Genomic DNA, 25,447 nt, shown 5'->3' on the forward strand with positions numbered 1-25,447 from the left:
AAAGCCAGAAATAATTTTTCCCAAGCAAAAGAGAGCTGATGGCACAGCATCCCTGTGATACAGAGACCACAGAAGAGAGCTCGAAGTTCAAAGAGACAGAAGCTGGGAAGAGACTTTTGCCATCAGACGTGTCATGGACAGGTGGTCAAAGCCAAGAAGAAGGTGGCATCACAGGTGCATCACTCTGCAAATACGAGTCATGGTTAGGAGGGGAAACCAAGGGTGAGTCACAGCCAGCTGCTGGGGAAGGAGACAACACTAGTGTGCTTTGTGCAGGGTCTGCATCCCCTTTGGTGTCTAAGGCAGAGGATTTCTTCACTTGGGTTTATAGCTAGCTCAGCATAATCAACTACCGAGGTCCTGAAATCTTCTCTCTGTAGATATGGACTTGAGTATTTGAGCAGGAGGCTACAGTCCAGCCCTGGTGGGATCTGTCCCAGCCTTACCCCTGACACCCTGTGTGTCCTCCGGGGTCCCACGTCCAACCCTCTGAGAGCTTCAGCACCCCAGGTTTAACGGGGGTGTTATTCCCCATCCTCTGCTCATGCTGGAGCAGCATCCTGGAGCTCACACTGTGATGGGTCTGCATGACCGCAGTGAACAAAAGGCAACCCCGGAGAGCTCACAGGTGGACTCACTGCAAATATTTCCCAGAGAATATTTTTAAAGCTTCATTAATTGCCACTCGCCAGGCAAATCCTTGGCTAGGAAGCACTCAGGTAAGATGCTGCAACTTTGCCTGCCAGCTTTTTGCATGCGGTAATTCAGATCCCGCGTGTTATTTTAGCCTGACCAGTCCGTCTTTGTGCAGCACAGAGGTAAATGCTGCCAGGAGTTTGTAAGTTTGAATATTACCATCTAATGGGAGCCAAGATTTCAGCAGTTCACTGTTCAGGAGTGTTAGAGGAGCCCTAAATGGCCGAATTGTTACTTGCGCTGAAAGAAGCAGGCATGGTGTTTCCAATTATTCTTCATTTCAGACAACAGCTAGCTGTTTTGGTTTATTGGAGCAGTAGCTGGGTAGAGGAACAATATTGAGTAAACGGTGCCGAAAAAAGCTCAGCGTAAGGCAACAAATTTTTCTGACATACACCCAACCTTACTTTGGAATATTGTTGGCAAGTCAATAATAGGTACAGCAGAAATCAATCGGTAACAATGTTGCAAATGAGGCAGGGAGCACAAAAAGTCCTTTCAGCACCGTAAATAAATCTCTGTTTGTTCAAACAAGTAGCATTTATGACATGATATGGAGCTTCCAAAAGCAGACATTTGGGCAGAGAAAGACCTCGAGTTTATTAAGCAGAGTAATAAAAAAGAAGTAGGCAACCTCTTCTTTCTTCTTTCTCTCCCTTTAATCCCGTAGAGATAAAATATCAGAAACAAAATGTGAGCAAAAGGATCTCAAGCTAAAGCATCTTACAGAGACATGCAGCTGGGCGAAGGCAGTCTCCTGCTCAGAGAAGATGCTCTCTTGGGCATAAAATTATTTTTAGGATACAAATCTATGGTACGATCCTATAGAATTTAGCAGGAAATTATACCTTTCTGTTGAGCTCTTAGATGATATTAAATCAATGCAATAGAATTTTAGAGGTTATTAAAAACTCTGTAAAAATTAAATTATTCTCTGTTTAACTCTACAGCATTTTAAAATAACTTCCATAAAACTGAGTTAAATTTCTATTGACTCCCACTGCTTTCGTTCCTTACCCAGTTCTACAAGATTTTTCCCATAAAGGTGTATTACGTAATATTAAAATTGCAGTTGATTTTCATTCGTAAGTAAGTGGACTGTCTTTCAGCTATTTTAGTCTTTATTAAAATATACAACTCAATAGTATTAAAAAATAAGTAGCATGACAGAAAAATCTTATAAAACATTCACAGGTGCATATTGAAGGAAAGGTGGTGTTAAAATCACTTAAAATCTTTTGAAATTGTAGGCTTTAAACCTTGGAAGGTCTGGTATAATCTGGATACTGAAAAAATTAAGGTGCAATTCAAAGCACAAACAGGAAAGGGCTTTAGAACAAATAGGAAATTTTTTAATGTATGAGACACAGTAAGGAAACCTCCTAGGAAACTGGTAATCTTAGAGCCCGTCAGAGAGTAAAAGGAGCAATTAGGATGTTGCAGAGAAGAGAAATTATTTCTTTGTGTCTGTTTCCCATCCAGAAATTGTCACTGAAATACTTGTTCTGTGCTTGCTCATTGCATGTAATAAATCTGGGAATATTGTCAAAGAATTAGGCTAAGCCCGTGCTTAAACATTTTGCTGGAATAACAGCGTCAGCAAAAGCCCATGTGCTTTTTGTATTATACTAGCAAAAAGTCAGCATAATGCAAAAGACAGCTTATTCTGCTAAAGGAAGCTTGTTTACCCAAAATTAACAAAAACTAAAGTGTCGACAAAAGACAAGTATGTGTAATATCTCCATTATGGCTGCACAACCCCCGTCTTCCAGGATGGGTCATGAAAGACCTGCAGGGTTGAGTAACTCTTTCCCCATCAGTGGCTTTTGAGTCTGCCCTGCAGAAGGGCTGGGGACCCAGGAGAGCTGGTGCTAGTCCTGAAGGATGTTCCTTGATGGCGGTTGACTGAGAGGCATGTAAAGAGCGAGGAGCTAGCCTGGAAGTCACAGGAGGAGCCAGCGGTGGGAGGATGGGTAGGGTGTCCATGCTGGTGCTACCTGATGGGGCTTGCTGTGGTATGCCTGGTCATCTTGCTACAGTATGGTGCCGGTCCTCTCCTAGCACGGAGCACACTGTGGCTTGGGCGCCCTTTGGACAGAGGACAGGCTGGGGCATAGGTCAGTCTTTCTTGGAGGCAGATTTAGGACATGGCCTAGGAACCTAGGAACCGGGGAGCTGGTTTCTCAGTACGGGCACTGCTACTGTTCTTTCTAGGCACCAGAGCATCCAAGGCTGAGCCTCATTCCATACGGTGGATGGAGAGAGGCAGGCGTCAGTTCAGGGCATATGCCCGTACTGCCTAGCCCTGCCTGGTACATCAAGGACATTTTTGGATGTTCTCATGCAAACTACACCAACAATCCCCAAGAAAGAAGGCGAGTGCCCTGGGCTACGTCCCAGCCATGACTTATACACGCTGGCTGTGTTGCCAGGTGCGATGCTCCGGGACAACCCCAACTACCAGGCATTTTCTAGCACCTCTTTCCGAGCGCTGCCAACCCTGCTTATCTAGAGAAGTCATATGAAAGTGATGCTGGAAAAAAAGGATAAATTAAAGAACAAGTCTTTAGGACTGGTTAATGTACCTCCATGTATTTTGAGGAAGATTTGCTATGAAGCATTAAGCCACTAGGAATTATATGCCTCCTTTGCACTAAAAATCAGTGACGAATCAAAGGACTGTAGTACACCTGGGTAATGCTTCTTGACAGCAACTGCCATGGAAGAACAACCGAATAACAGCCATACTGCCTGTGTTCCCTGGTCCCAACTCCAACTGGCAGCACCTGCCCACCAGGATAAACTCTTCTACTCTCCAAAACAGGGACCTTATAGTCAAACCACCCGTCAGGAGTGTTAAGCTCAGGACTGTGCCCAGACATGATCTAGGAGAGGATTCATTAGCCTCGGCCAAAACTATACCAGTGACCACACTAAAAATTCAACAGTGTGGGCAACACTTGACCCTGTGACCTGCCCTTACTTAGTCACTAGTGTAGTCGTAGCTGTTGGAACAGACCAAGGTCCAACCAGTCCAACAGACGACCTCCAGCGATGCCCCTGTGCGCATTCCCATACCCATGGGGCTGTTTGCAATAAGCAAGTCTCCACCCAGGAGAAATTCGTGACTGTGGGATCTGTCTCATGTCCTGCAGCATTGCGCAAAAACAGGAAAGCCGTGCAGTCACCGTGGCTAAAAGTAAATTCATGATTAGCTAATATGTTTTGCTGTAATAGTAACACAGTGATGTCTGGTGCTAGCTCAATAGCCAAAAATGACTGGAGATAGTTACACCCTGTGCTTTGCACAGAACAATAAATAAATGATCCAACAAAAATGCCTTGTTCTGTTTGTCCCATTTCCTTGCTAAGGTGCAGGCAGAAATGCCTGACCCAAGGTCTTAGGGGCAGGACTTGTCATATTTTAGGCTGAGACTTCCATCACCCTCCATTCATCACTGTCCTCAGTGGCTTTCAAAAATCTCAGCTATGAAGCAACTATCCCAAGTGAGTGCAACATAAATAGTTGTGCTGGTAAAGGCTCAGCTTGTGCCCCGCGTGGTCACTCTCTACAGCAAAAGAAGCTGCAGGGACATGCAAAGGAGACTTTTCCCAGGTGCGTTATATGCCACAACTCATGTTAGGTACAGCTCATGCCCTCCAGCACTGCTTCTGAGCGGCCTGGTGAGGGTAGAGACATGGCCTTGAGCTCCTTCAAGGTGCACCATGTCCCTCCACCAAAACAGCATGATGGGATCCCATCTCTTTCCACAAAGTAGAGTCTATAAAGGAGAATAGCAACAAGGACCCGCTAGACCTTTTCCCTTCCTGTTTCCAGACACAGAGCACTTCCCAAAGGAGCCAGGCAGAATCTGGCCTGACATGAATGATGTGGCTTTTGGCTAGCCTTTTTCACCTGTGGCTCTCAAAGCATTTGGCAAGGAGCTCTCTTCACTTTCCTGTAATTGCAATAATCTAAGCAATGTGCATAATGATTCAGAGTTTTTGTAATTACATACCTTTGTCCAAAGGACACGGTACAAAATCATCTATCTGCAACACAAATTAATTTCCCCTCGTTAAGGTTGCAGTCATGAGTTAATTGCACAGAAGGAAAATGCAGAAAACTTCAGATGCTATCCCAAGAAATTGTTGCTGTCACTCATCCAGCTGGTCAGGATGTGATGATCAGTATCAGTTACTCGGCAACTGATCTGGCATTGGTCTCCGTTGATTTAAGGTCCTGTAGACTCACTTGAACTTTCACGCAGAAATAAGTTCTCCTAAGGACAGACAGAGTCTCCTCTTGGAAAGGTAGTAGTTCTTGTGAATCCTGGAATTCCTTTTGGTTGGAGGGAGGAGTTTTTTCCACTGGGGACCTGACTGCTTATGAATCAGCCTTCTGAAGAAAAATTAAATTTGTTGATAATTTAAGGTTTAGTTAATGCACCGGATGATCTTTTGGCAATGCTGTGATGCAAGCTTGACGTTTTCAGGTTATAAACCTCAAGCAAATAAAAGGAGAAAGAAGAATGGCTTCAGAAAAGTTCCATCGGACTATAAGTCAGAGGCTGTTCCACAACATTTTATCTCTGAAATGTCATGCTGTACTGGCCTCAAAGCAAGAAGAACAGACGGTTCATCTAATACAATTATTTTAGGATCCTTTCATCATAAACAGTGTGCATGCCAAAATGAAAACGTATCATGGGAAAGCATTTCTCATTGAAGCCTGAATCTCCTCCCTAATGTTTATTCTATGTCATGGAGAACACTAGGGGCCAAATACACTCTGGGTTAAAAACACTGGCATCAGTTCTTGCAACACAAATCTGGCAGGGGCTCAGGATGTGACAGCCGAAGGAGGCTGCAATCTCCCTTGTACCAACAAACCAGTTGATGCCTTGTGCCGGCGAGTGAGGAAAGGGGATGAGGAAGAGAAATATGAAGCGTGCCATGGAGGCTCGCTCCCTTCTGCAGCTGCTGGCCAGCATCCTGGATCCCTGCCGCGGCAGTGACACCACGTCCCAAGCGCCTGCAAGGTGCAGAGTAGGTGCGTAGCAGCAATCTCCTACTCTATATTGATATAAATCCCTGCGTGGTGGTGATTTGTACCTCCTCGCAATGGCTCATTGAATGACATCCTGGGTGGCAAATCAATCTCTTCTCCATCTTCAAGAACGTCACAAAGTCGTTTTCCTGCAAAAAAAGCTTTCAGTGCTGTTGGCTGAGTTGGGGATGCTGCAAAATTCTCTCTTATTCTCAGCATGTTCCCATTTGGGATTATTTGGGCTGTTTCATTGCTCCCACATTCTGAGCCATTGTCTTCCGTCTTGCAAACATGATCTATATTTTTAACAACAGTGACACTGCACTTTGCTGTATTCATCTTGTTTCCTTGCTGCTCTCCTACCATGGGTCTGGTATGACTGACTTTCACGTCATCTGCGAGTTTATCGGTGATGATTTTTATCATTTCCTCTGGGTCAATCCTAAAGACACCGAACAATCCAGGGTCCCAAATAAATAAATGGAAGACTTCAATATCTCTAGTATAATTGAATTTCAAATTACATTATAAGATCTCCTGCTGAAATAGTTTTTAATCCATTTAGTATACCGGATCAGGTTTTGTACCATTTTCCTTTAATTGGGAATGTGTTCAGGAACTGTTCAATAACTTGCAGAAATCTAAATAATTTATAACAGCCTTATCTTTATTAACCAAACTTACATTCTCATTAAAAAACATTCGTTTGTTTGACATGACAGGCTTTCCATAAAACTGCTCAGGCATATCAATCAGGTTAGCATCCTGTCATTCATTACTAATCATAGCCTAGATCAGATTTTCTTTGATATTGTTTGGGATCAGTGTTAAACCAATTAATTCGTAATTACCTGGGATTTTCCTATTATATGAAATACAGTCTCCTGGATTCTGCACAGAGTATTCTTACAAATTTATGCACACAGAACCAAGAGGCTCAGGCAGTCTAGCCATTTTGTTGGCAATCAGCTGGAATGAGCAGGACAGCAATACAACCACCCCAGACCATCTGCCCAGGATCCCAGAATCACACAAGTTTGGGGAGGGAAAGACCTCCAGGGATCTCCAGACTCCCCTCTCACAGCAGGGCTAACTTCCCTCTTCCGTCAGATTTCTCAGAGCCTTGCCCAGCTGAGTTTTACAAGGATGGAGATCCCAGAGGCTCTCTGCACTCCTGTTCCAATAGCTGATCACCTTCATTGTAATTTTTTTCCCCCCTAATATCTAGTTGTAACGTCCTTTGCTGCAACTTGGGTTGATTGCCTCTTGTTCTATCACTGCCCACCTTTAAGAAAAATCTGGCGCTGTCTTTTCAGTAATCTGCTATGGGCAGTTAAAGACAGCAGTAAGCCTTATTGTCTTAAGCCTGAATAACCTCTACTCTTCTGGGTCCCACCAAATGTTCTCTGTGGGCTCAGCACCATAGGTACATGCTGGCTCCGATGCGGCAAAACACTCATCTTCACCAGTAGCCCCAGTGAGGACGAAGACTGCTCAGATACTGAGAGCTACTTTTTTACTGCTCTTTGCCAAAATGCAGGTTGACAGCTATATTCATCTGGCTTAAATGCTACCTAAGTCCTTGCACCTGCTCAGTGAGTCTGGAGTGCCTAAGGAAAGCCTTGAGCAAGAGGCACCTACGTCTAGTTAACGAGAGGTAGGTGGACGTAGGTGGAATTGCAGGTCTGCTGCTTATGTGACCTTGCAGGTTGATGTTCTTCTTTGTTTAGAGATGTAATCATTTTAGGAAGAACAGTGACCCAAAGAGCTGGGAGCTTAATTTAATACATTTCACATGGGCCTGGGTTTGTTGTCTGATTTGCTGGAAGATATCAACACAATTTTTGGTGCAAAAAAATGGCATCTGTGTGCTGGATGCTGTAAATCTCAAAGGGGAAAAGGGATGTTTCACTGCACAGTACACTCAGACGTCTTAATTGCCTTTCCTAAATGCCTACTCGGTCTCCCACCGAGCTGGAGAAGGGTGCCTCAGCATGCAGGTGGCCTCTGTAATGCTTACAGGAATGATCGTATTAATCTACCACCCTAAAAAGAGTTTTAAATAAAGCCTCCTAGCTAGTCTTTAAATCTAGGCACAGGGGACAAGAGAGAAGGAGATGAGGATATGAAAAATCTCTTTTTTCATCCTTCTGGCTGGGAGTAAAAGTTAGGGCAAGGACTAGCACATTGTAGAGGTGAGGATGGGTTTAAGAGACAATTTGATTATTAATTAGATCTGCAACAATAGGGCAAAATAAATAATGTTTCCTATCTGGCAAATGACCCAAGGGTGCTCTGCAAAGAGGGACTGCATGACAACTGCCTCGCAAGCCCAGCAGAAGGGCTTTAAACTGTGTTTGGAGGAGGCTGGCAACAAAGGTTCAAATGATGGAGCAAAGTTCCTGTGGGAGAAGGAAACTGTTGTAGCTCTCTGAGATTAGACTCCAACTAATAATGGAGAGCAGATTGCTGAGAATAGGAAGGTGGAGGTTAATTAAAATGAAAGAGATAACAAAATGATGGAGTGTCTTCCTCTGAAGAAAGGAAGTAGTGAGGGAGGCAGAAAAAGGAGAATGGACATTAAGCTGTACAAAGACTGGAAACAAGACTAGGAAAATGATGTCGGTAAAGGAATAGCGTGATTATGTAGGACTAAAATGAGAAGGACGAGGGACAAAATGAGTTTCAATTAAGAAGGGATATAGAGGGTGATAAAAGAATGCTCTGTAAAGGTATCAGAAATAAGAGGAAGGCAATGGAAATTATACATAACTGAATTCACAGAAAATGAGAGAACAGAAATTACAACAGAGAAAAGACTGGATCATTCATTATTTCTTATGCTTTACCCCTGGAGAAAAAAAAAAAAAAAAAGAAAGGATGATGAACTGATATTTATCGGAACTACTTTTATCGAGGGAGTAAGACAAACCAAAATAGCAAAAGAAACGGTTAAAATCATTCAGAGAAGTTAGACAAATTCAAGTCAGCAGGACTGGATGAAGTTCCCCCTTGAGCACTTCAGGCACTAGCCAGAGCAATCTCTGACTCATTAGTAATTATCCGGGAGAGCTCATGGAGAACGGGGGAGATCCCAGAGGAGGAGAGAAGGGCAAACACAGCCCCTGTCTTTAAAGAAGGGGGAAGAAGGACTTAGGGAATTATACAGCTGCCAGTGTAGCATGCAATGCAGAAAAATAATACAATAAACTGTTAAATAATCAGTTATTAAGCACTTGACTGATAATAGAAATATACAATCAACCAGATTGGATTTGTCATAAATGAGTGATGTTAAAACCATCTAATTTCCATCTTTGAACCCAACAACTGCGTTGTAGAATAAGGGAGAGGGAGTATTTATCATATATTTTGAAATAAGCAGGGTTTTTAACACCATTTCACATGACATTCCCATAAGCTGACCGGGAACTATGATCTCTGTGAAATCATCCTAAGACATACTTGACAGAAAAAAACCGTATTCACACAAGAATCACTAATTCCTTTCCTTCAAATTTAGAGGGCTTTCCAAATGGGCTCCCACAGGGTTTGCTCCTGGACCTGATTCTAATATTTTCATTAGTTATTTGGATGACGAAATAAGTAATATACGATTACTCTGGAGGATGTGTTCCAAAATGTTGCTGGGAAACTGGAGTAATAGTATAAAATCAACCAGATTTGGTTCAGTAAGGTCATAAGCAACAAAACATGTCAATGCAAAGTGGCAAATCATTGGTCAAGCAGCCATTCAAAGGAAAAAGAGCCATGAACGAGATGCTGAACAGCACACAGCTGTTGCAGAAAAAGTCAGATCTTATTCTGGGGCGTATGAACAATAGTGTAAAAGGTGAAATATCAAAAGCAATTACTCCACTCTAATGAGGGCTCAGTTGGAATACCAGGTGTGGGTTTGGATGCCATGCTAGGAAAAAGTAGAAGAAAATGGAGACAAATTGTAGAGGGGCTAGAGGAAGGCAACAAGGATTATAAAAGATTCAGAAAACTTGGAGAATTTTCTTTGCTTTTTCCAGAAGGGAAAATAAATGCATGAGAAGATGAAAAATATTTTCTAAGACAGAGGAGGCTTACAAAAAGGATATTGACAATTGGTCTGGGTAAAACAGAACTAAATTGGCTTGACTTCCTGCAAAGATTGTTGTTACTGGATATCTGGGAAAGAAGAAAAACCCACAAATCAAACCTAAACACTTTCTAATTCAAAGCAAATTTCTTTGAATTAAAATTAAAATTTCTAAATTAATTCCTAAGTCTTCCTCTCTGGAAGTGGATTAGCCTCTCTTAGGGATGGTTGGATTCTGCTCAGGGCACCGAGGGGGGTTCTCAGTCTCTCTCCAGCTCTCCTTTCCCACAACTGTCTTCTGTAGGTACGTCAATGCGTCCATCTTCCCCGTGCCTGTCCAGAATGCAAAATATTGATGCAAATCTTGTGTTTGCGCTTTAGCGTAGCTTCAAACATGCTGTTGTTGTTAATTAATTATCCAACAACAGGAGGAAGGCAGTGATACCAAATGAAGCATGGAGCTTTCCCCGACCAATAACAAAATCAATCCTTCCTCCTGTGTGTTGCATAGTTTCAGCAATTTTCTTTTCTCATGTACCAACGTAGCTCTATAAAATCAGAACGAAGAGCTTCCTATTCTGCAGATCTCCACAAACAACATGTGGTTGACGGGGGATGAATGTGGTGCTGCGGTCCTCAATTCCAAGGGCTAGAAAAATTAGTGAGTGTGATGGCATGCAAAGCAGTTGTGCAAAACCAGACATGGCGTGGCAGGGAAACGGAGGGTTTCTCCCTTTTCCCTAAGAAGGAACTCTAAATAAGGAATAACACACGGATAAAGTTTGCCAGAACTGTTGTTCAAGAAGGGCAGGTGATGAGGAAAAAGAAGGAGGGAGTTCACAGGCTATCTGAAAGGAATATACTTTCTCTGAACTCTAGGAAGATTATGAAACAATCTGCTGGATGTCTCTGGGTAGAGATAAAGAAAGAGAGAAATCAAACAAAACTAGAAGCAGTCTCATGGTACATTCTATTGTACATCAACTAATGAAAAAAAGGAGATTGAGGAAGGGTTTTTTTGAAAATAAAGGGGTCATGCAATGAACAAGTGCTGGTGGACCTGAAGGAAAATGGTACACCAAGGTCAAGGACATTGTGAATTTTAAAGTGAGAAGGAAGAGGAAAAAAACGGAGAAGAGGAAGGGATTTAAGATTTTGACTGTTGCTCAGCAAACCCCTTAGGGTCTTTGGGAATTTCCTGGGACTCTGAAGGTGCAGCTTCTCCCTTCTTAGACTAGCACCAAGTTCTGAACGGTCAGATGGCATGGACAGGTTTCTGTAGGCATCTTTCTTCTTGTAAAACACTTTGTTTATTCCACATGAGTAACATGACTGTAGACTGAACTTCTCCACTTCCAGATCTGCAGCATGGTTTTGGGGAGGGAACGATGTCCATCCATACTTTTGGAGAGGGAGCAACTGAGTGCTGAGCAGCTCTAAATGGTCTTGACATGCAGCATGGAGAGTCACCAGTACCTATGAATCTGTTGCTGTATTTTACGTTGAATATTTACCAAAGGCATGTTACCAAAGGTTTTCAACTTAAAAATCACTTTATGGACCTTGTATGGTACTCACAGCATCCCCATTCAGCAAATAAATAATTTCTGTTCTCAAAAGGATGAAACAGAGGCAAAGAGTTCAGTAATTTATATTTGGAAAATTTTGCTAAGCCTTAAAGGTGAGACCTCCTTTGTTCACTGGAGAAATGAGGTGTAAAATCAGTGTTTGTACAGTCTCTGCACCTCTCCGCTTGGTTGCCTGTGGGACGCTGGGGTGGCTGTAGCTAGCACACTTCACACGTTGCTGAAAAGATGCATGAGGAAATGATCAGAGAGGGTAGGATGTGGTTAAAGCCTCAGTTTGCAAACTGGAGCTAATGTGAGGGAAGCATATTATGTCTCACATCCATTAAGGCCTCCAGCAATCACCTCCCACTAAGACAAAGGAGCAGCGGAGAAGGAATTGTGACTTCCTGAGTCCCAGTAGCTCCTGGAGCTGTTCCTGTTAATATTCATTTATGTGCTGCCCTGGACTTGGAGCACTGAACTACGTCTTACTTCAGCCCCAAGGCTCAGCTGCAACAAACACAGCTGCAGGAGGCCGAGCCGCAGAGAGAAACAACCCCCAAAAGAGGGTTATCACACCTCCAGCCGCCTGTGCAGAACCAGCACATAGGAGGAACCATGCTGTCCACCCCCTGCCTTCTCCGTCTCCCCTCTCCAGGCTGTGTGGCTTTGGGGAAGAGGCTACAGGTAGGAGCTGGTTGTACTGTGAGCTGTGGGCAGGGTCATTAGGCTCTTTTTTCCCCCCAGTTTTTTATCCTGGATGTGCTGATTGACTACATAATCTTCCGCGTGCGCTTCCCCTCCATCTCATACCATGCAGCTTCTGCTATGGCTTTTCCTTCATCTCACCCCCTCACCCCTGAGTGTATTCCATCCCTGCTGACCCATCCACCCTCAGATAAACCCCTTCCACTTCCAGATCGTGGTATTAACTTGACATTTGCAAAAGGTCACCGTGTTTGCTCTGCCTGAGAGTTATATTGCTCACTCCTTTGTCTTTTTGTGTTGTAAGCCCTTCGAGGCAGAGGTTATCTCCTAGGCTAGGACTATGTAGTGTCCAGGAAAACGAGGCCCCTGATCTCAGTTGGTGTCTAGCAGCTGTAACAGAGATAATAACGTGCTCCTTGAGAGAGAGGCTGGCTCCAATTTTATAGATTAATCATCAGAGGTTAATGAATCTTAACTTATATGTGAAAGGCTTCCTTCCAGAAGAGGTCCATATGCAGCATCTCATGGTAGAACAACAAACGCCTTAGTTTCAAAGAGCACCAGTGCCAGATGACTCCTGTATTTCCAGTCCATTCGGACCATGCGGTATTGCTGGAGCATACGCCATTTGGGACTGCTGCAGGAACAAATATGGGACATAAGGGAGGTGACACACAATACATATTTTGTGCATCCAGTTTATGCATATGAAGGCACGGCTTTTTTTAGCTTGCAGTTTGTCACGCTGAAACTGTTTGTTGCATCGAACTAATTGCAACTGAGATGAGAGCGTCTGTTACACGTAGCGTTGGGATAACGATCCTGCAGTGGCTGGTCTGAGCAAGGAGCAGCCAGTTGGAGAAAGGACATACAAGTTGAGCCTTTGCTCTCAGCTGGGAATGGGTCTGATCCTGTCCTCTGGTCCTGACCTGACCATCACCCCTGGGTTTGCCTCCCAGCACACCCTGAGGCGGAGATGCAGGGCTAGAGCTCTCCCACGCCGTAATCTCAGTTAGGCAGTTGGGAGGGCTCCAGCCTAGGTAGGAACTCGGCACGTTTCTGTCGGTGAGGAGACACCCCAGGCTTGGCTCTTCTCAAGCATAAGCCTTAGCTTACCCTTAGCTACAGTGCGACTACACAAGAAAGGCAGATGGGAGTGGGGCTGTAGCACTCAGCAGGCTTGTGCCTGTGGTTGAGACTGCTCTTCGCCCGGGGACGTAGCCATCTCAGCGGCAACGCATCCACTGACCGCGTTTGGAAGAGGTGCTGACGGGGGATCTTTGCCCGTAGCTTTAGTGTCAAGACCAACAGAGCACTAGACTGACAAGCCGTGCTAGCTCTGAGAACAGCCCGACCCGGCTCCTCTGCCACGGTTTGCTTTGGGAGTGACACAAAAGCTAGATTGTTCCCCACAGCTACATGGAGGCATTCCCAGGTACTGACATGTGGTGATATTCCTTACACTCCTATACTGTTTCGCTTTGAAAAGAACTTGTTCCCTGAACTATCCTGGTTCCTCCGGTTTTCCATGATATCCCCTGCCTGCCGGTGAAAACTGTACTAGGCAGGATATGGCAGCGCCATGGCTCGGCGTAGCTACATAGAGTTTAATTGGCTGGTACGTATGGGTTGCGTAGCTGGAAGGTGGCTGCCAGCCCTGATGTGTTATGGCTCAGTTCTGCTTCAATTTCTGATCCAGGTCTCTCCCTCCTTGCAACTTGAAGGAATATAACTGTCTTTGAAATATCTGCTTTCTCCCAAATTCATCCGAAATTCATTAACAGGTTCAGAAGCTTTTGGGAGAGGGGGATGGACACATATGCGAACAGAGAAGCTGCACAGCAGAACCTTTATTTCCTTAGGGAGAGAGCCTAAAGAAACACAAGCATTTATTCTCATCTGTTGCTGAGCTTACGACCCACACAAATAACAGGGAAAAGCGAGCGAGCAGCCGACTGCAGAATGGGAACAGGGAAAATGACTCAGCAAGCTTGGCACCAATCTGGAGAAAACGCAGGTACATTATAACCTTGCTCGAGCATCAATCTCGTCCGTGACATGACGTAGAAACAGCAGCTAGTGTAGGTATTTGCATCCGACGGAAACATTCCTTCTGATAAATGACTTAGCTCTGCTCTTGCAAATAGTTATATGCAGGAGCAGAGCAGGTGAGGGGTTGCGTTTGTATTTGCCAGCAAGGGAGAGAAAAAGTTCAATGAAAACCTCTCATTGTTTTTTAAATAGCCTTTTTTTCTATTATCAGTTGACAAATAGCTGCTGCATTATAGTTTCATGTTTTGTTCATGTCATTTTTCCTAAGATCAGTATTTCCTGCTACATCACCTTAGAAACTCAATCAACAAACACTCTGCTCTACATGTAAACAAAGCTTTATTTTACCCTCTTTTTGACAGCAGCCAGCATTTTAGAAACCAGAACATTTCAGGTTCTCTGGGCTATTTGCCTCAATTTCACAATTTGGTTTTGTTTTTCAGGGCCTGTCAGCATTGTTTATACCTAGATCTGTTTTAGCAGTAATGTTTTCATGTGAGTGGCAAAGAAAATATATTAGTGCAAATTGCTTTCTGGAACCAGGCTTTCTTCTCTTCTGTCGGGAGTCTAAATGAAACTGCACTTTCTAATACATGGGAACTAAAGAGTGAAACAAATTAGAAAGAGAAGTGAAACGAGAAGATTCAGTTTCAGTGACAAAAATGAACACAAAAGAAGCAAAGACCACGTTGACGAGTAAGCAGGACCATGTCCAAAGCTCAAGCTCTAATAAAACCCAGGACTGTTATCTCTCAACAGAGGAACTGATGAACTCTGGGCCCTTTAACCATTTCCTTGTGGAATAGCATCGGACCTTGTCCTGACCCCATGACAAGGGTCTTTTTTTTTTTTTATTATTGTGGAAAAATAGGACTGGAGCCCGATAAAAGTTTTCTTACTTGCTTTCACAAGATGAGCATTTCCCAGGTAGTGGCTGTGAAAACACAAATTAATCCAACAGCAAACGGGGGATTTTATTTGGCAGTTTTAAAAACCTGCACAGGAACCTCAGCTATTGAGCCTCCTGTGATCTGCCACAACACGGACTCCATCAGTTAGGGATTAATTTTAAGGCAGATATTAAAGCCTATCACATGATGAAGGATTTTCCTATATGTGCACTTCGATGGGATGCTTTAAATCCTGTGTGTGCGCGTGTGTATGCACGTGTATGCACACGCCGGTGTTTATTCCAACCTTTTCCATTCACAGGCAGACACAGCCTTAAGCTTCTTCAGGCCTTTCCAAGGAACAGAAACTTGGGAGGGGAGAGCGAGAGAGAGGAGTCATCTTTAAACCTCACATTTTTGAAAGTAAGTTTTTGAAGGAAACAGGTTCAGGTGGAAGGAGCCAAGATCGTAAAGATTTTATAACTAACAACATTTTTTAAGAGGAGGCAGAATCTCTGCTCTTTCTTAGCGCAAGACTTCCTTGCATGAATTTAAAGCAAATTTGGGAAACAGCACCCTTTTTACAGAAATGCATCATTTTGTTTTTCTGCTCGGCTGTGACCTAAAGCGTCTTGGCTTGACAAAATGAAATAAAACTGTGATGATGCGCTGTTGCTGCTGCTGCCACCACTCTGCCTCCTGCAAAGCTCCCAACATCGTGCACCGATCTCCCCATCAGAGCCCAGAAAGGGAGCGATGCCTTCTCCTTCCAGCCTAAATCCTGCACCAGACAAACTTACCCTTCAGCTTTGTGAAACACAGCTCGGGTTTGCAGCACGCGGCTCTGCCTGAGGTGCCGTTTCCGAGGGTTGGTGTGGCTGGGTAACTCTCTTCCCATGACACAGCAGAACAGCAACAGCAGCAGCAGCAGCAGAGTAAAACAGATCAGTTCTGGCAGTACTCCTAGAAGACTACTTTATATCCCAGCTCTGGCCTCTTTCTCCTTTAAGGATGATCTGAAGAAGGGAATATGGAATAAAAAAAAGGTTAGTGAGGTAGGGAAATAAGGCCCAGGGAGATGGAAAGCGAGGCACGCTGGAGCTAGACTCCACGGCAGTGGGACAATCTGGATAAAATGGCAGAAAGGAACCCAGAGGTAGAAATCCCCCCAAAATGGGATGGGAAAGGATAAACAAAGATGGGTACGGTGGGTAGAGGGAAGAAGGAAGGAAAGAAGGATGAATTTTTCCTCACTCTATTAACTCTTTCCAGCTAAAATCATTAATAATTTCTATGAAACTCCTGAGAAATTTGAAAAATAACAGTAGAAGTAGCTGAAACACTGCTCTGTTACATACACAGCTCATTGCATGGGCACTCGGAAACGAGTGGGGTAGAGCACAGGTACTTCAGCTCCAAAAGCATGAAGGGGAGAGCGAAGGGGGATTATCTGCCATCACTGCCAGGACTGGGCCTGCGCCGCCTGACCGGGCGGCTCCAGTCCCCTCCAGGGGCTGACAGTTCCTGTGACAGGCACCAGCGGCAACCCCATAGATGGTAAAAAGGTCGATTATATGACTCCCTTCAAGAAAACTCGGTGGGACGCTGAAGAAATTAAATTCCAAACTTAGAATTTATTGCATCTGTGGGTCATGCTTTAATCTGCTGAGGGGCTGCAATTTCCAGCTGTAAGGAAGGAACGAATGCAGGCATGCTTTTCCTCCTTTGGTTTTTAACAGCAAATCCATCCCTCCCCTACAAGCTAGTCCCTCGGACCTCGCACTAGACCACCGATACTGACGTGATGCTACCGGTTCGGCCACAGAATTTGGGGTGCTCCTGCGGGAACCGTGCGCTGCTGCCTTCCCCAGAGAAAAACCCCGAGAGCCCCCTGCGCATCGCCAGCCTGGTGTGGCGGTGGGATCATGGAGCAGGTGGGTTTTAGCTCCCTCATCCCAAATCTTGGGGGCAGGAGGAGAGCTGGGGAAAAAAAATAACCCACTTCAGCACCGCAGGCAGAACAGCAGCCTGAGAAACGCGGCGCTGCCCGCCCGCCCTGCCCGCACCCCCGGCCGCAGGCAGGCGGCCGGAGACCGGCGGCGGGTCGCCTGCGGGGACCGGGGTCTTCTGGAATGACGGAAAATGTCTTCATCTTTCTTTTTCGCTTCTATAAGGGGTGGCTGTTTGTGTACGCGGCTTGTATTATTGCAGTGGCAAGTGTACAGCGCTAGAAACGGCTCCTTGCAGCATCTCTGTACGACAACCTGCTGTACAAACCCGACGGCATGACAGGTTAGACCGGTAAAACATTTCCCTACCGACTGTCAGAGTTAAAAAAACACGTTCACGGCCACCGCATCAACCCCGCACAGCCACACCGACGGCATCGCTCCCACCTCCAGCCTCCTCAGTCTGACACAAACAAGTTTTGGGTTGTTTTTTTTTTTTTTTCCTTCGGGTTGTTTTTTTTGGTTTTTTGTTTTTTTTTCTTTTTTCTGGTTTTCTTTTTGATGCCGCTTCCAGCACACCGGAGACCCACCGTGACCGCAGCCGAGCACCGGATCCCGCACCCTCCGGGAGCGGGGTCCATCCCCGCTCTGCAAGGTGCCTGGCCGGTCGGGGAAGAGCAGCGAGCGGTTATTTCCCTCAGCGATCAGCAGCACGGGCGGTGCAAAGAGGGAAGGAGAAAAAAAAAAAAAAAAAAAGACAAACCCAAACCAATCCTAATTAATAATAATAATAATAATAGAACAAGCAAACGCAGTAACTTGCTTTGACTCGCCAAACGGAGGGCGGTAGGTGTGGAGAGGGCAGCCCCCCGGGGGAGGGCGGCGGAGGGCGGCAGCGGGGCTCGCAGCCCCCCGGGCCGGCCGGGGGTACCGGCGGGTCCGGCGGCGGCGTCGTCGTCACGTGAAAGTCCCCTTTAAGTTTCCATAGAGAGGCCTCCGGGTGTCACATGATGGACATGATATAATGAAACAACATTGTGGGGAGGGAAGCATTAGGGGAGCCCGGGGCGGCTGGGAGGAGGAGGAGGAGGAGACGGCGGCGGGGCAGCGGTGCCCCCCGGCCCGGCCCGGCTGCACCTGTCTCAGCGCCCGGCGGCGGCTGTGGTAACCCCGCGGCTGGGGCTGCGTGTGGCACCCTCCCCCCGGGAGGAGGAGGAGGAGGAGAGCCGGCGGAGCAGCGACTGCTCTCGGAGGTAAGTTACCGGCGGGACTTGGGTGAGGGGCTGCCCGCCAGCCCGGGGGTCGCCGGCGGGGCGGGCGGTCGCGCCACGTTAGCGCGGCGGCGGTGTGAGGGGGGTGTGTGTGGGGTGGGGGGGGGTGGTGGTGGTGGGGTGCGGGGGGTGTGTGTAAGGGGGGGCCCGGGGGCGCCGCGTGTCCCCGCGGAGCGGCGGGCGTGTGCGCGCCCTCCCGCCCTCCATGTCCGCATTCCAGCTCATGTTGCGCAGATAAAATTCAAACTTGAGGTAAACACAAGCGGCGGGGGGGGGTGCGGGGGGGTGGTGGTGGTGAGGGGGGGTGAGGGAGGGCGGGAGGGAGGCTCGCTCCATCCCGGCTCCCACCGCCTCCTCCCTTCCCCGCCGCTCCCCACACACCCCACCCGCGGAGCCCCCACGCACCTGGCTGCCAGCGAGGAGCCCCCGGCCGGCCGCTTCGCAGGGGCTGTCGGCGCCGCTCTCCTTCCCCCCCAACTTCAAACCCCGGGGAGGGAGAGGCGGGCGTGCCCCCCTTCCCCACACCGCGCACCCCTGGTAGGAGACGGCAACTGAGGGGGGGGGGGGGGCGCGGCAGGTGCGCGGGCCGCTGTCGCGACATGGTGGGGGGTGTGTGTGTGCTTCTCGCGACGTGGGGGAAGGAGCGAAGTGACAGCCGAGCTGCGGCTGGGCGGGGGGGGGGGGGTGGACGGGACTGCGCCGTGTTGTTTTCCTCGCTGCGTGGGTATCCCGAATCGCGCAAAAATAACAACAATCCCCCAACGCTCCCCCGGCGGCCTGGGGGGGCCGCACCGCATTTCCAAGTGCGTATGGAGAAAACAAGATGCGGCCGCGGCAGCGGGGGGGGGGGGGGGGGGGGGGGGGCGGGGAGGGCCGGGCCGCGCCGCCGCTCGCCAGCCCGGGTCCGTGACACAGGCGGTGCCGCCGGCAGCGGGTATATTTAGCACTTCCCCCCCCCCACCCCCGCCTCCCCTTTCCCCAACCCTCCGCATGCTCCGCGCCCGGTGCGAGCGCTCGCTGGTTGATCGAGGCGGGCCGGCCGGCGAGCGGCCCTGGGGCAGGGCCCGCCGCCCCACAGGTGGGTGCGTGAGGAGAGAAGGGCCCGGGGCGAAGCGTTCGCCTTGAGGGAAGCGTTGGAGCGGTTATTCCCCCCCCCCCCCCCCGGCCATACCTCAGCGCCGGGGAAAAGGGCGGCGGGAGGCTCCTGAGGGGGGAGCGGCGAGGCGCTGCCAGAGCCGGGGAGGCGGGGGGGGGGGCAGGCGGGGGGGAAGCAGGGTGCGGGGAAGAGGGCGCTTCCTGCGTGGCGCAACTCGGGGCTGCTGCGGGAGGGCGGGTGGCCCGCGGGGGGAGCGGCTGTGTAAAGGTACCGCCGCGGCGGGGTGAGGGCCCGGCGGGAGGCGTGAGGGCGCGGTGAGGAGAAGGAGGGGGGGGGGGCGGGGGGGGTCTTCGGGCGAGCGGCCTCGCTGAGGGCGGGAAGCGCGCGCGCGACCCCTCGACGCGCGGCAGCGGCCCCCGCCTGGCGCCTCCTCAGCACTGCACCACGGCGCCGGGACACGCCCCCCCGCGCCCGGCGGCCAATCGCCGCGCCTCTACCGGCCGTTTCCCCGCCCACTCCCCCCTTCCCCCCCACTCCCCCCTCCCCTTCCCCTTTCCCTCCGCCCGCCCTTGGCCCGGCGCGAGCGCGGCCCCGCTCCCGCCCACCCGCCTGTTTGTTATGGTCGGGGCCACGTGCCGCCGGCTCGGGCGGTCACGCGGCCGGGCCTCGCGCCGCCCCTCAGCCGTCACCCGCCGCGGGACCTGCGGGGCGAGGGCGACCACGGCGGGGGGGGGGGTGTTTCGTCCCATCCCATGAGACGAGGACCGGGCCAGGCCTGGGTGCCGTTCCGGGCTGGGTGGGCCCTGAAGCCCCCCTGCCCGAGGGGAGGGGGCCGGGACCCTCCTGCCGCTGCCCCTGGGGCCTTGCCCGCCTCGAAGGGAGCGGCTGTTGGGACCCTGCCCCATTAAACCTCCTGAAGGGCCTGGCCCTGGCTAGCGGGTCTAACGTTGGCTGAGCCTTGACAACCTCCCTGCGGCTGGCTCTAGCCTCCGGAGAGGGAGGTTTTTCTCTCCGGAAGAGAGCTGTTTATGCCCAGCGATTTTTTTTTTTTTTCCCTTCTTTTTTTTTCTCCCCTCCCTCCATGCTATCCTGCATGAGCCACAGCAGTAGCTACGTATCTGCCTAGCCTGGTGTTGTTAAGGCATGCTGCTTTATGTAGGTAACACAGGGGAACGCCGTGAGGATCGTGTTTAGCTATCAGTCTCCTGAGCCCGAAGCCTTGAGCCTATTTATAGGTAGGTTGGGCAGCCTTTAACGTGAAGGACTTGTGCCGTGTCCGAATCTGTGGCAAAGTGAGGTATCTTAAATGATGGTGTTTTGGTTTCGACGGTTCTTTGATTCTGGAAATAGGATTTTTATGGAAAGCTCTGGAGGAATGGTTGTTGGTGGGCTGTATGGAGAAAGACTGGTCAGTTTGGAGTTGAGGAACGTAATGCCATTTTAATGTAACTTCTCGGATAGCAGAACAAACAGTAAGAGGATACTCAGTTCTAGATCAGTGGCTTTCAGCTTGCAGGCAGTGGACCCCAGCCATCTGCAAACAACTTTTCCCTGGGTCAGTAGGAAGCAACAGAGGAACGGACATCTGCTTTCTGTAGGCTTATGTTCATTATGCAGATTTCTGCACTGCTAAAGATTCTGGGGCTGACAAGATGGGGGGGGTGGGAAACAAAAAAAGGAAGACTGCTCTTCTAGATCGCTGAGATATTTTGGTTTAGAATAAGCCTTAAAGAGTTAAGTAGCAGCAGATGAACGAGAACAGATCAAGAAGAGGAGAGAGATGGTTTTGCAACTAATGGTGAGGACTGTGCACAGATACTTAAAACTGCTTTGGAGTTGCACTAGAAAATCGTCTTCTGTTAGTAGTAGTAGTATTTTAATGCCCTATAAATACAGAACATGAGAAGGAGGATGGAAAGATACAGTTCTCAGTTTTGTGCTAGTCTAGTCTGTTACATGGATCGGGGATGGTTTATGATGCTTCATGTGCTTTCACTTCTGTTCCATCGTAACTTCATGCGTCGATTTTTTTGCATTTGAAATGATGAGAGTTTCCAGATACTGACTGGTGTTGATGAGGAGGGAATCTGGCCCTAAAACAGCAGGAGGGGCATTGGCTCTGAAACGGGTGAGGGCTGGTGGAACGACTGGGGTGGTAGTTGGCCGTACTTGGCATATCCTGTGGAGAGCTGATGTTTTGTGTTGGTTACAGGGGACATTCGAAACGCTGTTACCTGCAGAAATACGTTTATTCAACCCGGGTAGTATACTTGGTTTTTACAGGCTTATCTGCATATCTTTGTTTTTTTTTTTTTTTTGAAAAAAACCCCCACCCTGCCTTAAAATAGGAAATTAATAGGGAGCAGTTGGTTTGTTAGAGATTTGAGACTACCAGGAGGTGTGCGGTAGCAGAGCGTGCCAGTGTCTCTGATTTTTTTGACTGTATGTGGAATTGATGCACCAGGAAATTGCTTTCTCTATTTTTGTTGGTGAGATGCAGTTAACGTAAAATGAGCCCTTTGGATCCCATATCCCGTTTCTCTTTAATATAACTAAGATCATTTATCTTCTCAGACGGCTAGAGGGAAAAAATACTTCATTTTGTAACTTAGTTCACCTTCTCTTCAATTGCTGTCAGCTCATGACGAGGCACGATGTGTGCTGTACACTGTGTTCTACAGAGCTGTTTTGGTGACGACTACAATGTATATGAAAAAAGGGTTGTGAAAAATAGGTATTGTGCCAGTTCTCTCCACTTTTTATATAAACAATACTGATTTATCTCTCTTTAAGAGGTACTGAAAGTTTCATTTTAGGATCTAATTCCTTGCCCAATTTCAGTTGCAAAAAGTCGGTATTTTACTCTTTGTAAGTACTTTAAAAGCATCTGAAAAGGAAATATCTAAACCAGTGTTCGTATTGGTTTTGTGATAGGAAGTAGTGAAACCTTTTTTTCCTGTTTTAATAAAAAGGGAAATTGTGAACTAATTTTAAAAATGTGTTTGTTTATGCTACTAGTAGCCTATTACATGGTTAAAATTAAGAGGATCTCTAATCCAGGCTAAATTTTTTTTTTTTTTCAATTGCTGTCATGACATGTTTACTGTATTTCTTTCATTTTTAAAAATGAAAACATGGAGTCATGTTTTTTGTCCTCTTATGTATAGTACGACTAGCTGTAGTTGATCATGCCATATTTGCATGGTGTTTTTCCATAAACATCTCTTGCTTCTGGAATTATTGGTAGTAGCAGATTATGAGCTTGCAAACACTGGTAAGGGTACTGGCAAGCACGAACGCTGAAATACAAAGTTAAAAAAAAAATATCTGTCCCCAGCAGTTCTTTCAAGTCAGTTTGATGATAATTTTGGATCCTGACTCGTAGCTTTCTAAATGACTGGAGATGGAATTAATGGGGCTGCAACTGTTTGTCATGAATTTAAGCATAAACAGTATTTTTCTTTCGTCTTTGGATTTCATGAGAACACAGTATAAAATCCACCATCCTTTTTCAGTCTGTCAGGATGCTGCACCTCAGCCAGCAGATGCAGCATTGTTGTCTAACAGCAAGGCTGGAAATTGGAGTTGTTTGTTCTGAGTTTTACCCTTACCAAGGTCAGAGATTTCATCCTTCCGTAGATTCCTGAGCTGGGCACTTAACACTTGCAGGGGGTCCTAATTGGTGAATTTTCATGAACTACCTTGAGCTCTAGAACAAATGTGTTAAATGTCCCCACTATTGTGCTGCTTCACAGACATAATTTTGCAAATTTCCAAAAGACTGACACCTATATAGCAATAATATTAATTATGTAGTAAAGCAGTCAAGCTGAAAATGTTTTATAAGTTTCTTACATAAAGTGATGTATTTGGCAGGACAATAAAAATGGTAATTGTAACAATATGCTTGTTTTAAATAGTTTTAATCTATATGGACATTGAAGTTTTGCTCTTCACAATGGTTTATTTTATGGAGGATGTAGTCTACACATGTTGAAAGTTTTGTGGACGAGGGAAGATGGTACTACTCGAATTGGGTTGCACAGTGAGCTGAACTTCAGTGTACTGTTACTTGAGAATTATTTTTTCATAATTATGTTGTGAAGCATTAATGAGGCACTGCTGATGGTGAGGGTTTTTTTTTTTTTATTCTTACTAGGCTAGAAATTTGTTACTAAAGTATAAACAAAATACATTGAGAAACAAAGGGTTTAAATGGCATTTATAACACCATTTGTAAGCCATGATTTCATGAACACTTCTATGAATATGTCTTGTTTAAGGAGCAGGTCTTACTGAAGAAGGTAAATTGTTCAATTATGTAGAAAGTAAGCAGAGTTGGTAAACACAGAGGTACTAAAGCAGTCATTTTTTTCTGTTCTATATTTCAAATCCTTACTCTCTTGCAACCAAACCCATGATGTGCTTACATGTAACGAATGATGCACAGTAGTCTCATCTTGTGAAGTCAGTGTGCTAGTAATATGGAGATTGATTTGATTTTTTTTTTTTCCTTCATGCTATCTCACAAATGGTCAGAAGCAGCAGTTAGTTGCCTGGGTAGGAGGATAATTTTGGTATTTCTCCCCCCCCCCCCCCCCCATGTAGGAATTTGAGTTCAGGTACTGTAGTGCTGAGCCTGAAGTAATCCTGATTTTTTTTCGTAGTGCTTATTAGCTTGGGTTGAACTCTGTCTGGAAAACTTCTCCCAGTACAGGCAGAGTGAGTTTGGATCTCTCTGGAAAATATACCTTGAGTCTGGGCTAATCCTTTTTCATCTGTGTTGTCATCGGGTATGATTTTGGTAGCATATACTTTTTCAGAAAAGAAAGATGGTTTTTGTATTCATTTAGTAACATTGTGTATGGAATACCCAGAAAACATGTTGTTTTGAACAATACCTATATATTATGCTCAGGTTACTGAATTTTAGCATCACTGTAGTAGCTACGGTAAGGAGCTTCTGCAAAAATAGAGTTGTAAAATGAAGGCAGATACGGGCTTCATAAATTAGTGTGCAGACAAAATAAGGTGGAATTGAACTGATGATCAGATTTTAGTCTACTCAGAAAGAAAACAGGGGTTTGCTCGGTTTTGTCTTGATTACTATTTATCTTAGCAAGGTAAGGTGTTTCCCAGTGGCCAGATACCGGGTAGCTGGTGGTAGCTCATCCACAAGAGGTGTGTTTGAAGCCGAACAGATCTTCATGTTTGATTATTGGAACCTGGGAGATTTCTTGCTACGCAGCTAGTGTAAGCAGGTGTGAAGCCTCCTGGGAGGGAGATGTATCTAGCCGTGGTGTTTACTTTTAGCAGGAGGAGAAATAGGACACTTCTGGCTATTGTCTGGATGTGTTCTGTAAACTGAAAGCACTGCTAAGGCTTTTAACGAGGTGTAGTTGCTGTATCATTGTGACTTCTGCAGTCCGGCATTTTTACTGTTGTCCCCCCCCCGTTTGTTTTTTTTTTTTTTTTTTAAACATAACTTCAAGTGTTAATCTTTTAACATCTGCTGTATATTGCTGTGTCAGTTGTAGTTCTTGGGAGATCTTTATATTCCAATTCCTGTGACTTCATGGCAGTGCCCCGGGGTCCTGAAGCAATTGGGAATTACGTTTATCCTATTGCTAGAGAACAGCATTCCCAATCTGTGTAAAGCAGTAGGTGTTTTTTCTTGGCAAGATGTACGTATAGGAAAGGTATAGGTAAGAAAAGCCTAAACGCAGCAGCGGTCTTAAAATCCCGCAGTATTAAATACCGCTTGTCTTCCAAGGCAGATGTCGGTGATGTTTCGGTGGCGTGAAATATTACGCTGGTTTCGGAGAGGCTCTGGAGCGCAGCACAGGGACGGCCGAGAGCCATTGCCCTCTGCCGGAGGAAACCCGCGGTACAGCGCCGCGGGCCGCGGCTACCGAAACTGCCCTGGGGGCTCTCGGATGGAGTCCCCCCCTCCTCGCCTGCCACCCCAGCTTCCTTGTCAGCTCAAGGTCAGAGATGGCTTCTAGAGCTGTGGCAGTGGCCCCTATGCAAGCCAGGTCGTCTGATTCCTTGTCTTTCCTTACGTGCGTCCGTGGGCATCT

The 25,447-nt window shown here is 46.9% G+C and overlaps 2 long non-coding RNA genes across 6 annotated transcripts in view; one reads left to right on the top strand and one right to left on the bottom strand.

The window, feature by feature from the left end:
- Positions 1-1,799: 1,799 nt before the first annotated feature.
- On the bottom strand, positions 1,800-19,545 carry LOC141943937 (uncharacterized). 2 transcript variants are annotated; one of them, XR_012629105.1, is made up of 3 exons: positions 19,443-19,545; positions 15,852-16,067; positions 1,800-12,746 (listed from the first exon to the last, which is right to left on the bottom strand). It is a non-coding gene; the product is annotated as an uncharacterized LOC141943937 (long non-coding RNA). The 2 variants fall into 2 exon arrangements; XR_012629106.1 differs by lacking the exon at positions 19,443-19,545 and adding an exon at positions 18,677-18,802.
- LOC141943936 (uncharacterized) overlaps positions 16,063-25,447 on the top strand; it is a 126,313-nt gene continuing 116,928 nt past the window's right edge. For 2 of the 4 annotated variants that reach the window (XR_012629101.1, XR_012629104.1), the window contains exon 1: positions 16,063-18,253. This is a non-coding gene — a long non-coding RNA (uncharacterized LOC141943936). The remainder of the gene's footprint in view (positions 18,254-25,447) is intronic. The other 2 variants (XR_012629102.1, XR_012629103.1) reach the window with 2 other exon arrangements.

This window comes from Strix uralensis, chromosome 5 (genome assembly GCF_047716275.1).
Source record: "Strix uralensis isolate ZFMK-TIS-50842 chromosome 5, bStrUra1, whole genome shotgun sequence".
NCBI classification, from domain to species: Eukaryota; Metazoa; Chordata; class Aves; order Strigiformes; family Strigidae; genus Strix; species Strix uralensis.